The sequence below is a fragment of the Pelmatolapia mariae genome, unplaced genomic scaffold, assembly GCF_036321145.2.
Source record: "Pelmatolapia mariae isolate MD_Pm_ZW unplaced genomic scaffold, Pm_UMD_F_2 NODE_ptg000273l+_length_41044_cov_1, whole genome shotgun sequence".
Lineage (NCBI taxonomy): Eukaryota > Metazoa > Chordata > Actinopteri > Cichliformes > Cichlidae > Pelmatolapia > Pelmatolapia mariae.
The window spans coordinates 1-15,000 of NW_027051963.1; the positions used below are offsets into that span (position 1 = coordinate 1).

At 40.2% G+C, this 15,000-nt stretch overlaps 1 pseudogene; it reads left to right on the forward strand.

Annotated features, from left to right (window-relative positions):
* The first annotated feature begins 3,553 nt into the window (after nt 1–3,553).
* The window catches only part of LOC134622897 (NLR family CARD domain-containing protein 3-like), a 19,651-nt pseudogene continuing 8,204 nt past the window's right edge, over nt 3,554–15,000 (forward strand).

Consider the following 15,000-nt stretch of genomic DNA (forward strand, 5'->3'; position numbering starts at 1 on the left):
TTCATCCGTTACTGCGTCGCTTTTTCGCTGATTTTTCATTGCACCATACAGCTTTCAACAATGCGCATTGCATTCTGTAGCCTGATTGACAAATCTCCTATAGTATTTCAGAAGCAGACACAGCTTCATTTCACAAAACCTCCCCCAGCCCTTAGATGTGATCTCATAAAGAAATCAGGTCAGAGTTTTTGTCTTGTAGAGACAGAGTGGCAGAAAACACAGTGGGCACATCACTGTTGGTATCTGTGTGTGTGTATGAGTGTCAGCAGTCAGAGAAAGCTCCATTCACACTGAGCTTTGAATTCAGTGACGGTGAATGTATTTAAACATCATCTAATAGGAGCACTAAGAACAAATATTTGTGGTTATCAGACTGACTTCATGAAGGGGGTGAATTTTCACTGGGGTCTATCGCCATGGCAACCTATTTTGCAGACTGTGAATAATCAGTAGTCAGAGTGACTGTACTATCAGTAATGGCCTTCAGCTGTGTAAAAACACAAACAAACAAACTGAAGTGACCTGCAAGCTCATTTCTCCGTCAGCTCCAAGATCTGACTGTAAACAATGAAACCTGATATTCCAGTTTGAGGGTCATAAACCCTAAAGATCATTTTCTATTTTCTTTTTCTGCAACAGATATGACAAATAATCAACAGGCTAATGCATTTACTAAAATACTTTTAAAGTTACTGTTTTTGTTTGTGACTCTTTTCAGGTTATTTTTCTACTCTCCCCTCACAGTACAAACTACTTCTTGATGCACCCTAAGTTTTATTCCATATTGAAGACACAGTTTTACTGCTGAGTGAAGCATGAGTGATTCAGGCTAACATAACGTCATTATTACTGCATGGAGATCGTATGTCAGTACGATGTGTCACAAAATATTTCTAAAACTAACAAAATAAAAAAAACATTGCAGGAGGTAAAATGTCCACTACACAAAACCCATACAAAATCAAAACAACAAACATCCTTATAGGCCAGAGAACATGATGACTAACTCACACACACACACCACAGTTCCAGCTATTTTCTTCCCCAAAATAAAAAAACAGTTTGCGTGCGGAAATAATTCAAATCATCATTTGATGATGATTTTTATTAGGCCGTTTCACTCAATTCCATCAATCATCTACAAAATGTTAAAGGTAGAAAGAAGGGAAGCTTACAGTTTCTGCAGTGGAAGAATTAGCTTCTCTCCACACTTTCTCAATGTGTTCTTGTCTCAACTTGTGTTGTGTCACTTCAAATGCTCTTTGGCTGTGTATTTTTCTCTTTACCCTTTTGATTGAGGAAACGTTTAAATGTATAAAATACCACACCAGCACAGACATGCAGTGTTGGGGAGTAACCGAATACATGTACCGCCGTTACGTATTTAAAATACAAAATATGAGTAACTGTATTCCGTTACAGTTACCGTTTAAAAAGGTGGTATTCAGAATACAGTTACTTTGTTGAAATAAATGGATTACACGGCGGTACTTTCCTGTTTCATATTGTGGCGGGTCAGGACTGTTTGAGTTTGTTTGACAGCTACACTCTGTTGTTCCAGGCGGCAGCGTTACGGTTGCCATGGTTACAGGGTGACACGCTCTCTCTGCGTGTTTCCTGGGTGAGAGAGCACCTTTTTGTTTTTGTTGTGCTGAGCTAAAAGGCAGAATGCTACAGGCATAGCTCTAAAGCCTGATGGGCAGTGTAGTCCGTGCTGCAGCGAGAATGGACTGCCATACACGTTATGTGTCTGTGAGCGAGGGAGGGAGAAAAAGCAAAAGTGCGAGCTGTCACGAAGCAAAAACAGGAGCTGGAAGCATGTAAATATAATAATAACCACTGCAGCCAAGAAGAGTGCCTGACGAACCCAGCTGTAAGTAAGCTATTAAGACTCGACTGTACACTGTGTTCGTGTTTTCCTCCGGAAAAAATAAGTTCCGTTGGAGCAGCCTTTCAACGCCTCTCTCTGTCTCTTGCTAGCAAAATTGACCCAGACAACAAAGTAAAGCTATTTTTCGGCTACCAACCCGACGTATTAGCCAGAGGTCCCTTTACTACGGTTCGGAGCACCAACCCGACGTATTAGCCAGAGGTCCCTTTACTACGGTTCGGAGCCGCGGACCTTCAGTAACAGTAATAAATCACAGCAATAGTTCATTCACGTAGTTGTAAAGAGCATGATAATATATTAAGTAATCCAAAGTATTCAGAATACGTTACTGTCATTGAGTAACGTAACGGGATACATTACAGAATACATTTTGGGGCACGTATTCGGTATTCTGTAATGGAATACATTTTAAAAGTAACCTTCCCAACACTGATGATATATGGGGTGCCTTTGTCTGGACGTGCTTCCCATCCAGAGCTCCACAGCAGAGAGGGAAGTTCCAGCACTCCTGGAATCCCTCTGATGGACCGCCAGTCTCCAGGTGAAGGCACAGCCATGAAGTTGTCCACTAGACAGTCCTAGATGGCCGTCGCTACCTGGGGGGTGATCTGGCACACCGTGGACACACCGATTTTGAAACTGAACGCGATGGTCCTGAAGGAGTCCCCAGGGGCAAGGGACCTGGACAAAAGTGTTCAAAATTAGTATTATGTGTACTGCAGTTACAAAATACATTATTCAAATTCCAAAATACTTTCGTGATGTCAGATTTAAATCAAAAAACATAAATCTTACATAAAACATTTTGTAATTATAATTACATGATGTATAGTAGATATAATATAAAACAGTCAGTTGTGTTTTGTTTTAACTTTAACATATCATAATTTGATTGGTAGCAACTTTTACCACTACAGTGAGCCAATCACTCATAATTCCTTGACATGTCAATCTGGTAGGAATGAAGTAAGACATTAATAGAAATAAAGAGTTGTATGTTGATATGTAGCCCTTTCTTTGCTTATATCGTTGTAATTATTTTTGAAAAATTAACCTGTGATAAGACATAGCTTATCAAGATAGAATTGTCATTGTAATATAACGAAAGATGAACTGTTCACAATTTTATCTAGCTCTCAGTTTAAAGAAAGGCTGGTGACCCCTGTTATAGAGTCTGACAGCTGCAGGGATTATATACAAATATTCAACTATACCAGAATTAAACCAGGTCTAAATTTAAAAAAAAAAAAAAAAGGAGTGAGTATCACTACAAAGATTAACCCACAGTGGGCCTCATACCAATTTGATATCAGCAAACACCGAGAGCAACATTGATAGAAACCACAGCCATGCTATCATTGCAAAAACTGATAACAGCATAAATTGAATTAAATCAGGACTTGATGAGACCTTCTGAGTATCACTAGAAATATTATAAACAGTCGTCTCCATACCACAGTTTGCTATCAGTTTGATATCAGTAAACACCGACAGCATTCACCGTTAGCATACCACATCCATGTTAGCAGTGTATAAACGATAGTTTATCATATATTAGCACAGGTATCAATAAAGGACTACCGTATTAAACACTTTTACTAACCACAGGCAGATGGACAGGCGCTCTGCAGGTGGGATTGAGCGCCTGTAGTTGGTGTCTAGGCGGGCGATGCGGGACAGCAGGTCCTCAAACTGGGCGAGGGAAAGACGGTGGTACCGCTGAAAGCCGCCGTCTTCCAGGTGCAGCTCCTGGAGCAAGTGGTGAAACTCACCAAACTGCTCACGCCTCTGGAGGACCGGACCCAGGTACTGCGAGGACGTCCTTAACACTGCTGCTCTGCTCTCCACAGTAAATAGAGAAGGGAGACTCTCTCTTCAAACGCTAGCTTGACAGCTGCCATCTAGCAAAGATACCGTCTGGCACAACTTCCTCCCACATTCCTCCCACATTTCCGCGATTAATTCGCATTGGACACATCTTGAGGTGCAAATTTGCATACGTCAAGTTAGGGGCGTCTGCCGCGTTTTTGGTCGCATCTATCGCATTTGGTGTGAACACACGGTAACAAAGTCACCAACCCGAAACGTGTCATGTCAACGTCTCAAGTCATAGTGTTTTTGTCTGTCATGGCTATAATCAAGAGCCGCTCTGGCATTGTTGTGAGCTTCCTGTAAAGAGGCTCTAAGAGTCTTAGGGTAAGGTACACCTTGTTCATCAATACTTGCCGTAGAAGGCTGAGTGACAATGTCAAGTGGGGTGTCTAACTCACAGCCATAAAGCATCAATGAGGGAGTCATACCTGTATTGTCATGGGGGGCAGTACGCAGAGCAAAGCAAATCTGAGGGAGAAACTTGTCCCATGAGGTGCGCTTATCACCCACATAAGCGTCAATTGGAGTCTTTACAGTCCAGTTGACGTGTTCAGTAGCATTTGTCTGGGGGTAATATGCTGCAGTGAGTCTATCCACTGAGCCTAAGGCAGAAACAACATGTTAAAAAGCTCACTCACAAAAGGTGTTCCTCTGTCAGAAATCAGGTAAGTGGGTGTACCATGTCTAGCAAAAATGTCAGTGACAAATTTATCAGCTGCTACCTGAGATTTTGCTTCTGTGACAGCACTGGCTTCAACCAACTTAGTTAAATAGTCAACAAACATGATCAAACATGCATTACCAGCAGGGGTGCAGGGCAGTGGCTCAAAAAAAAATCCACACCCACATACTCCCAGGGTTTCTGAGGGTCAATGGGAACCATAAGACCCGCTGCTTTCTTCTGACTTGTCTTGGGGAGTTGGCACTGAGCATGAAGTCACATAGCGCTTCACATCAGCTGCCTTTGGGCTTTGGGCCAGAAAAACCTAAAAAGCAGTCTAGCCAATGTGTTAGAAACACCCAAGTGATCTGCTGTGGAGTGGTCGTGGTAAAAGTCCAGCAAGGTGCCTCTCATGTAAATAGGGGCAAACAGTTTCAGCTCTTACAAAGGGTGCAAAGCACATGTGGTCTTGGGGTCTCTGTAATATAAAAAAGTCATATACAACATACTGTAACAAGGTGGCACTGTCTGAGTAGTTTAGAGAGCCTTTGAAGAGAGGACCTGATACATGATTATCTAACTGCTGCTGTCTCAATAGTGAACGATCAGCCAGAATGATGCCGGGGCAGAGTACGAATGTCCAGACTGCCCATTACAGCATGTTCTGGTTAAAGATCTGTCGACCTGTCACGAGTTGGAGGTAAAGGATTGTGGGACAACGCATCTGGCACTTTGCTATGTGTGCCGTTATTTTTGTGTCACTATTCTGAATGGACAAAAATTTAGCACACGTAAAAAAAATTGCAGATCTAAGTGTTGCACTTTGAGGAGAAATGTATTTTGAGCGAAGAAAAGCTAAATTTGAGTAAACAAAATTCATTGCTGTGTGCAAAAAATGTATTTCAGTGTTTGCTATTATCCATTTACACACATAATAGCAGCCCATCTCGCTCAGTTTATGATTTGCTCTCACTCAGATCTCTGTGGACCTGCTCGCAATGTGTTGCTTGTGGTCTCAGCATTTCTGTCCCTGCGCGTTACAGAGATAGAGCAGTACTCTCTCTCTCTGAGTCTTTGAGTCTTTTTTTATGTTTGAGTCTGGCTTCAGTTCAGTCTAATTTAGAAGCTATAGAAGTCTTTAAAAAGTCTTAGTCTTATAGCGGTCATAGCTTTATAAGCTGTTGTCTTGTGTTTGCACATGCTCAGTGTGACAGGATGTTCGCTGGTTGTGAAAGCTGAATGCTCTCTGATTAGAAGTGATGTCACACATTAGGATAACTGTACCCTGGTACTCTGACGCAGAGTACCAGGCTAGATGACTCTCAGTACATGGCATGATGTGTGCGGGGTAATCAGGTAGCAGAGGAGCAGGACTGAGGTAAACATCTGAGGGATCAAACTGAGACTGAGCTCCAGATGTTTCCACATGTTTCTGCTCTGCCATGTGTTTTATGGTTATTTCAGCAACTTCAGTGCTTTGGTAGTGAAAGCAGGAAATGACAAATGTAGCACAGCAGCAGCGATTAACACGTCTGAGCTGGAAACAGAAACTCTGATATTAACATCTACAGTTGCAAGCTTCTTTTGCTCTCCTACAGTCTGGATGGATTTTCTAACTTCTCACTCATTAAGAACTCATATAATTTCAAATCCATGCTGTTCCCCACCTGCCCTGTAGGTGGCCTCATTGTGTTCACACTGGCAGCTAAAACAGTTGTGAATTTTAATCACCATGGAAAGGTGTGGCCTCTCACACGCTTCAGGTGGAGTCCCCAATGTTGGACTGATTTGATTTGTCTTCATTAAAAGAAGATTTTTCGTCTTTGCATAAATTGCTGATTAAATTAATCATTGTGGTTTAAAAAAGTCTGATTATGAATAATAGTTTGTGTTTGGTGTATTCAACATCAGCTTGTAAGGAAGTAAAATCGACTTCTGTTCATCACCTTCTTCACTCACTTTCCTGTTTTTATGTGTGCAGAAAAATAATCGGAGGTCAAAAAGTCAAATTAGTGAATAGTTATAGTCTGACTGCAGATTAGAACTGAATAATGAAAGATCAAGAGTGAACAGCTTGAGGCTATTTAAACCTGCAAGAGGTTGCTGAAGAATCAGACCTATGATGTATTGAATTTAGTTTATAAGAGTAAAATAACATAACACTGGAATGTTCCATGTACTTTTGGACAGACAAACAGGTCTGTAATAGACATGGATATTGAACAAGAGAGTCAAAAGTTTTAAGGCAGCACTCACATCTGAACACAGATACAAGGACATTAAATGCAAACTTAATGCAAATACAACAGGAAATATAAGAGAGAAGAATTCCAGCCCCTCCTACTCCCTGTTCTGCTTCAGGTGGAGTCCGGCCTCCTTCCAGTAAGCAGCTTACCTGTGTGTCTGTTTTTAGTGTCCAGGTGTGGAGTGGAACTTGTTGTTGGTGTCTCTGTGTGAAGAAACTGTAAGTTTGCTTTGTTTCCTCCTTTAACAGTTTGTCTTTAGGAACTTTACTGTTTGTTTTTGCTCTGTAATGTCTGGACAAGATGTTCAGTTCTTATTGAGATTATTGATTGACTGGAATCAAGTAGTTTGATGAACAGCTTATGTTTAATTTGTTCACAGATTAAACTGTGTGTGTGTGTGTGTGTGTGTGTGTGTGTGTGTGTGTGTGTGTTTTAATTTCTGGAAAGAAACTCGTCTTCTCTCCATTAAAGTCACAGCAGTTTGGACTCTGATACCAGCAGTTTAGCTGCAGGGCAGGTGTGACATGACAATGCTGCACAGCCTCATTGCTGAGGTGTGAGTCAGACAGTGTGAAAGAGAAAATGATGTGTTTGTTCATCAGCGTTTCATCAAGATCTACTGCCAACTGCAATTAATTACTGGTTTAGAAAACATTTACTAGTTATTCTCGTTTTTTAGTGGAAACTTCCATGGAAGTTTGTTTCCTTGCCTGAGAACATCAAGCATCATAAAAAATACCTTTGATTCTCATGAAATAAGACAAAGTATTTTAATTTAATTTAATTAAAATGTAATGAACAGTATGATCATTAAGTAGAGCAACAGCTGATGAGCTCTTTAAGCTTCTTGAAGATTATCTTAGAGAGCATGACCTTAAATGGGAAAACTGTGTAAGCTGTGAGGGAAAGAGAAGTGGTTGCAGGCATTTATCAAGAGTCTCACAATGGACGTACTGGCTCGTACACGCACAGAAGCACTCGCATCAAGGCAGATTAACCCTGTACTCAACACAGTTTTAACCGATGTTGTTGCCATGCTGAATCTCGTTAAAATGAGACCCCTTAAAGCATGACTATCTCTGCACTTTGTGAAGAGATGGGAGCTGAGCACATATCAGCTTTGTTTCACAGAGGCAAGGTGGCTTTAACAAGGTAAAATGCTGACACGAGTCTTTGACCTCAGAGAAGAAATTCAGATATTTTGTAGGAGAAAGGCATGCATTAAGTTGCAAGCTAGTTTAATGATGAATACTTTCTGTTGATGCTGGCCTATCTAAGTGTATATTTGGAAAGCTTAATGATTTAAATCTTCAGCTTCAAGGCAGAGACAAACATCCTCCTTAACTGGCAGAGAAAACTTGAGATGTACGACAGACAACTTGATGAAGAAAATGTTGATTCCTTTGACATTATGAATGACTGCCAAACCAGTGAGTTTTGAGCCAGCACAATGATCCCATGTCTTAAAGAACAAATTGCTTCCCTGAGAGCCCTTTTTTCAGAAATACTTCCCAAACAACAGTGCTCAGTATGAGCTGTATGACTGGGTTAGAGATCCATTTAATGCACCTTGACCTGCTGATTTTACTTCTGCTGAAGAAGACCAGTTCATTGAGATCACATCTGACTGCACACTTAAGCTGAGGTTTGCAGATCAAGCACTTTGTGAATTATGCATCCACTCATAGGACAGAGAGCTGTGGGCATTATGCCTCTGTACCCCATGTTGCCTCACTAAAAACAAACTATAGATCTAAGTTCAACACTGAACATGACTTGAGAGTAGCTGTATCAAGCCTGCAACCACATTTTGAAAAGCTCTGCAGTGAAAAAGAGGCTCACTGCAGCCACTAACAATAAAAAGTATTGAACTCTCATTAAATCATACTTTTTATCTCTGTTGGTATGTTTCTGGATTTCTTTTTGTTAAGAATAAGACTTAAATTTATTTTTGTATTTATAGGAAAGTTCACATTCTGTTTAACTTGTTGGTTAAACAAGTTAAACAGAATGTTTCATTAGTCTGCATGCTTCACATGCAGACTAATGAAACAGTGACAAAAGTCACGAATAATTGCTTGAAATGAAAGTTTTTCATCTGAACAAAGATTACTAAAAAATTCATTATGAATGTGTTTGTTATCTAAATAAAGTTGCAGCTAGGCTTTTCTGTCATTGTTTTATTTAGATGGGATTTAGATGTCTGTAATTCTGGTGAGCTGATGTGGATGTAAATTCAGCTGCATGGATGAGTGTGAGGACAGAGAGGAGGAAGTCCCTCCCTCTAAAAGAGCCAGAAAGAACCAGACCAAAGCTCGGAGGTGAGATGACCATCTCTAACTGTCCATGACTCTTTTTCATGTCACAGCTCAGCACTCACATCACTGCTCCATCATTATTCACAGGAACGAACCTGGACCTGCACCCAGCTCTGTGTTCCTAAAGAGTGTCCAGTCTAAAGATGAAGGCATTAAATTTAAAGACCAGCAGGCATCTGCTGCAGAGAGGTGAGCTGTTAGCAACATGAACTCTTTGGGAGCTGTTTTAACTGATTGATGTTGTTGGATATAAACTGCAGTGCAAACACATCATTCCCTCAATCCCATTTAAACTGTCTCTTGAAAAGAAACCTTTGGCTTCTACACAACTGAAAATCCACTTTAGCAAACAGGAAGTGATGCTCGTGCACATTTACTTCCATCAGAAATGGTGTGGTGTTCTAGGAAGTTAGTGGGGTTCAGTTTGTAGTAAAGTAAAAATAACATTGTTCCATAAATAACACTCATAACTTATAAAACATAGTCCAAGATAGTAAGGTTTTTGTTTGTTTGTTTAAACAAATAACAGTAAAACAATTTCCCCCTTATTGATTTACATCATTGAGGTACCTTAGTGTCATTCCTTGAAGCTTGTGTTAGCTGGAGAGAAAATGGTGATTCAATCATTTAAAAACACCTTTTCTGGTCTGAAATGTTTTTTGTTTTTGTTTTTTTGTTTTTTTTACCCTTTATTTTTAAAAAAGCGTTGCACAAAGCTAGGATATCTTAATATTCTGCTCTCATAGAAAAAATGAGAACAACTCCACATTTCTGTCTGAAAAAGTTAGTATAGCCTTGTATCCCTTCAGATGTCTGTGCAGCTTGCCAGTCATTGAATGGGGAGCATGAGGTATTGTTTCCGTGGAGGTGATGCTGGATGTTCTTGATCTGGAGGCAGGTGCTCAAATGAGCTTTGTCCTGTTCACATGACTCTCCTATGATGCGGGTCTGTGGATTGTTTTTTTTTTTTTTTTTTCTTGTTCCTATCTAAATAAATGATAAATGATATCTAAAACCTGCAGGACACCGGCACTTGAGGCCTGGAGTTCCCCACCCCTGATGTAGAGGATAGCTGCATTAGCTGACGTTGGGGAGCATATGGGTCATTCATGTTTTTGTTGGTAGACAAACTTGTTGTTACAAGGTGCAGTTCTGATCATTTAAAAAAAATCCTTTCAAGCAGAGGAAAATTTTGAAGACAAAAAATAGCATTTGAAATATCAGACTTTTTTTAATCTTATTTTTATAAGAATACAACAACATTGATGTCATCAAATAAATAGTTTTATTACAAATACTGCAATGTTTGGATCATGTGGCTTAAAATAGGTGTGACACTCCTGTCTTAAATTAATTAAAACATGATATGAGACACTTTCTGTTTCTCGACTGTTCCTTCAGATGAAAATATTTTATCATGGTTTTGTAGATTAATACTGGAGGAAACAGTACAGGAGGAGCAGCTGGAGCCTTCAGCCCTGACTGCTTTATCAGCAGGTAAGAGACCAATAGTTTAACATGTCAAAGTTAACTGCAGTCTAAAACAACCAGATTGTTTTCATGAAGCACCTGGTGGAAGTTTGACCATCTTAGGATTTCTATCAATCAGACTTTTAATGAAACTCTGACAAGCTCCCAACAGGGTGTTGTGTGATTTTTTTTTTTTTTTTTTTTTTTTTTTTTTTTTTTTTACTAAATTTAGAGTAAAAAAGTTTTATTCATTTAAAATAAATGTCAATCAAATACATATATCATAAAGATTTTTGAAGTGACACAAATTGCCAGTGAAGAAGAAAATATCTGCAGACATTTGTGAGTACAGAAAAAAGTACTTGAACATGGGAACATATTACTCAGATGAATAATGTCCCTGCAAGTTAAAACCAATGCCCTGAGTTTGAGCTGACTGCCGTACAGACTATCATTTTATAAAATCCTAACCATATTCTGGTGGCATGGTGGTTACCACTGCTACCTCACAGTTAGAAGGTTGTGGCTTCAGTTCCACCATCAGACTGGGGTCTTTCTGTGTGGAGCTTGTATGTTCTCCCTGTGTTTGTGTGGGTTTACTCTGCCAGTCTAGCCCTTATTTATATAGGGAGTCCCATTGACAGTCATTTTCTCATTTACAAGAGAGAACTATTGTAGCTAAACACACTGACACATCTCTACATTTTTTTGTTGATGTCTAGACATTTTTATGATAAGTGTATTTTCCTTGTTGCAATATGTTTTAATTCTTCTTTGTTACATTTCCTTAAAAGATCAAAATGTTCATAAGTTGCATGTTTCTGTGTCTTTCTTCTTGCTGTAGAGGAGAAGCTTGCCAGGATGCAGACACAGTTTGTTTTAAGAGTGCCATCAGAAATCCTTAAACAGCTTGTTGAGGCTCTTGTGACAGATTGTGTTTTGAATGACTTGGAGAAAGAATCAATACTGATGGAGGACGTTGGAGAAAATGAAAAGAGGATCAGAGTCAGAGAAGAGAGGGCTCGCTGCTTCATTGATGAAGTGAAGAATAAAGGAAACAAAGCCTGTGAGAAAACGATCAGACATCTTCAGACCAAAGATCCAGCTCTCTCCTCTCTGCTGCATTTATACTCGGATACATCTGCTCATCAAGGTGAGGTCAGACATCTGTGTCACAATGGTTTCTTTGCAGTTTCCATCAGATGTGAGTGTAAAACCTCGTAGTTCAATGTAAGAGAGAGGAGAACTTCTTTCTGCAATACATTACAGTTAGAGCCACACACAATTCAATTCACTTGTAAGGTCGACCCTACAATAATACATGCAAGAAAAACCCAACAATCACATGACCCTATAGGAGCAAGCAACATGTACATGGAAGAAGTGGAACACCACCAAGTCAATGGTTGAGGTATGTGGATGGACTGTGTTCCTGTTCCTCCATTTCTGAACTGCTGCACGGAGCTGCTGCTGCTGCTGCAAGGTGGTTGGTACCTTTTGTGGTAGTAAGCCCAAACCAGTTGGTGGACACCAGAGGGGCAAGGAACCATCGGGCTGAAGCAGGAATTCTATCGAGCTTACTTAGCTCGGGAGACTTCGGAGGCAGCTAATAATACTGACAGGTCGAATGGAAGCTCGGGCAGTGGCTAAATTAAAAAGATGGTTGTGGGAAAAATTCGGAGAGGACATGGAAAAATACTTTTGGACTCACTCTGAGACATTCTGGCAAAGTGTCAGTATCATTACAAGAATGTATTTAGTTTACTTTTCTACATTATTGTAATATGTGTAAAAATCTCACAATATCTAAGGAGAAAGAAATGAGAAATAAAGTTTGCATTTCAGAATTATCTGTACAAACATCTATATACCACTGTTCTTTTTTTCTCCCATTTTTTGTTTTTACAGATGTCATTCAGAGGTGTCAACCTAAAGTTAAGTCTGCACTGAAGAAGAAGTTCCAGTGTGTGTTTCAGGGGATTGCCAAAGCAGGAATCCCAACCCTTCTGAATCAGATCTACACAGAGCTCTACATCACAGAAGGAGGGACTGCAGAGGTCAATTATGAACATGAGGTCATACAGATTGAAGCAGAATCTAGGAAACTAGACAGACCAGAAACAACAATCAGAGAGGAAAACCTCTTTAAAGCCTCACATGGAAGAAATGAACCAATCAGAACAGTGCTGACAAAGGGAGTGGCTGGCATTGGGAAAACAGTCTTAACACAGAAATACACCCTTGACTGGGCTGAAGACAAAGCCAACCAGGACATCCAGTTCATATTTCCATTCACTTTTAGAGAGCTGAATGTGCTAAAACAGAAAAAGTTCAGCTTGGTGGAACTTGTTCATCACTTTTTTACTGAAACCAAAGAAGCAGGGATCTGCAGCTTTGAAGACTTCCAGGTTATGTTCATCTTTGATGGTCTGGATGAGTGTCGACTTCCCCTGGACTTCCACAACACTGAGAGTGTGACTGATGTTACAGTGCCCACTGCAGTTAATGTACTTCTCACAAACCTGATCAGGGGGAAACTGCTTCCCTATGCTCATATCTGGATAACCACACGACCTGCAGCAGCTGATCAGATCCCCCCGGAGTATGTTCACAGAGTGACAGAGGTCAGAGGGTTTACTGATCCACAGAAGGAGGAGTACTTCAGGAAGAGATTCAGAGATAAGGAGCAGGCCAGCAGGATCATCTCCCACATCAAGACGTCAAGAAGCCTCCACATCATGTGCCACATCCCAGTCTTTTGCTGGATCACTGCCACAGTTCTGGAGGATGTGCTGAAAGCAAGAGAGGGAAGACAGCTGCCCAAGACCCTGACTGAGATGTACATCCACTTCCTGGTGGTCCAGGCCAAAGTGAAGAAGGTCAAGTATGATGGAGGAGCTGAGAAAGATCCACACTGGAGTCCAGACAGTAGGAAGATGATTGAGTCTCTGGGAAAACTGGCTTTTGATCAGCTGCAGAAAGGAAACCTGATCTTCTATGAATCAGACCTAACAGAGTGTGGCATTGATATCAGAGCAGCCTCAGTGTACTCAGGAGTGTTCACACAGATCTTTAAAGAGGAGAGAGGACTGTACCAGCACAAGGTGTTCTGCTTCATCCATCTGAGTGTTCAGGAGTTTCTGGCTGCTCTTCATGTCCATCTGACCTTCATGAACTCTGGAGTCAATTTGCTGGAAGAACAAAAAACAACCTCCCAGAAGCCTGAGACCAAAGAATTTGCAGAGACAGATTTCTACCAGAGTGCTGTGAACAAGGCCTTACAAAGTCCAAATGGACACCTGGACTTCTTCCTCCGCTTCCTCCTGGGTCTTTCACTACAGACCAGTCAGATTCTCCTGCAAGGCCTGCTGACACAGGCAGGAAGTAGCTCACAGACTAATCAGGAAACATTGCAGTACATCAAGGAGAAGCTCAGTGAGAATCTGTCTGCAGAGAAAAGCATCAATCTGTTCCACTGTTTGAATGAACTGAATGATTGTTCTCTAATGGAGGAGATCCAACAGTCCCTGAGATCAGGAAGTCTCTCCACAGATAAACTGTCTCCTGCTCAGTGGTCAGCTCTGGTTTTCATCTTACTGTCATCAGAAAAAGATCTGGATGTGTTTGACCTTAAGAAATACTCTGCTTCAGAGAAGGCTCTTCTGAGGCTGTTGCCAGTGGTGAAAGCCTCCAACAAAGTTCTGTAAGCAAATATGTGATCATGCCATTAGTTTAAAAAAAAATAACAGTTATTGGAATATTTGAGGAATTATTCTATCAAATGATTGATTTCTCTATTTAGAGAATATTCCTGGAAATTTTAATAAGTGTAGCAAAGCTTGAACTCAAAATGTTACAGCTCCACTTTTACAGTCGGTACCAAAACATAGCTTTTGGTACTGTCTGTAGTGTATTTCTGAAAACTTTTATAAATTTGGTGATGTTTTTTAGTTTGAAATTCTCTTTAGATTTGTTGCCTCATAAAGATCACCCTCAGTGCTGTGAGTCATTTACTCAGTCTTCCAATTAAACTAAAGTACATATTATAAAGCCATGTATGCAAGAAATTCTTCTGTGCTCATGTAGCTTTACCTCAGTCCTACATTTGATAATTGTTGACCATAATATTTTACTTAATAGGATCAAGGTTTTGGCTGGTATTTCTGGCTCAACACCAGAGTGGTTTTCCTCCTATTTATCTCTAAGGACATTCTTTGTTAGCGTGAGAGTTTCCTCATAAACTGGTTGTTTGACCTGTGGTGTTGCTCAGGGTTCTACTCTGGGTTCATTGCCATTCTCGTTTTACACTTTTCCTTTAGATGTATTGATGAACCTTTCTCTGGCATTTCTTATCATTTTCATGCCATTGACCCTGATTAATCACAGATTTAATTGTCTTGTTTTAAACTCTGACAAGACTTATGCTATGTTTAGCTCTTCCTGATGTAAGCTCAAGAATCAGTCAATTCAATTCTTTTTCTCATCTGCAAAGACTAATGTTCATCAAAATATTGGTTTAGAAGAGAAAAAAATACTGTAAAC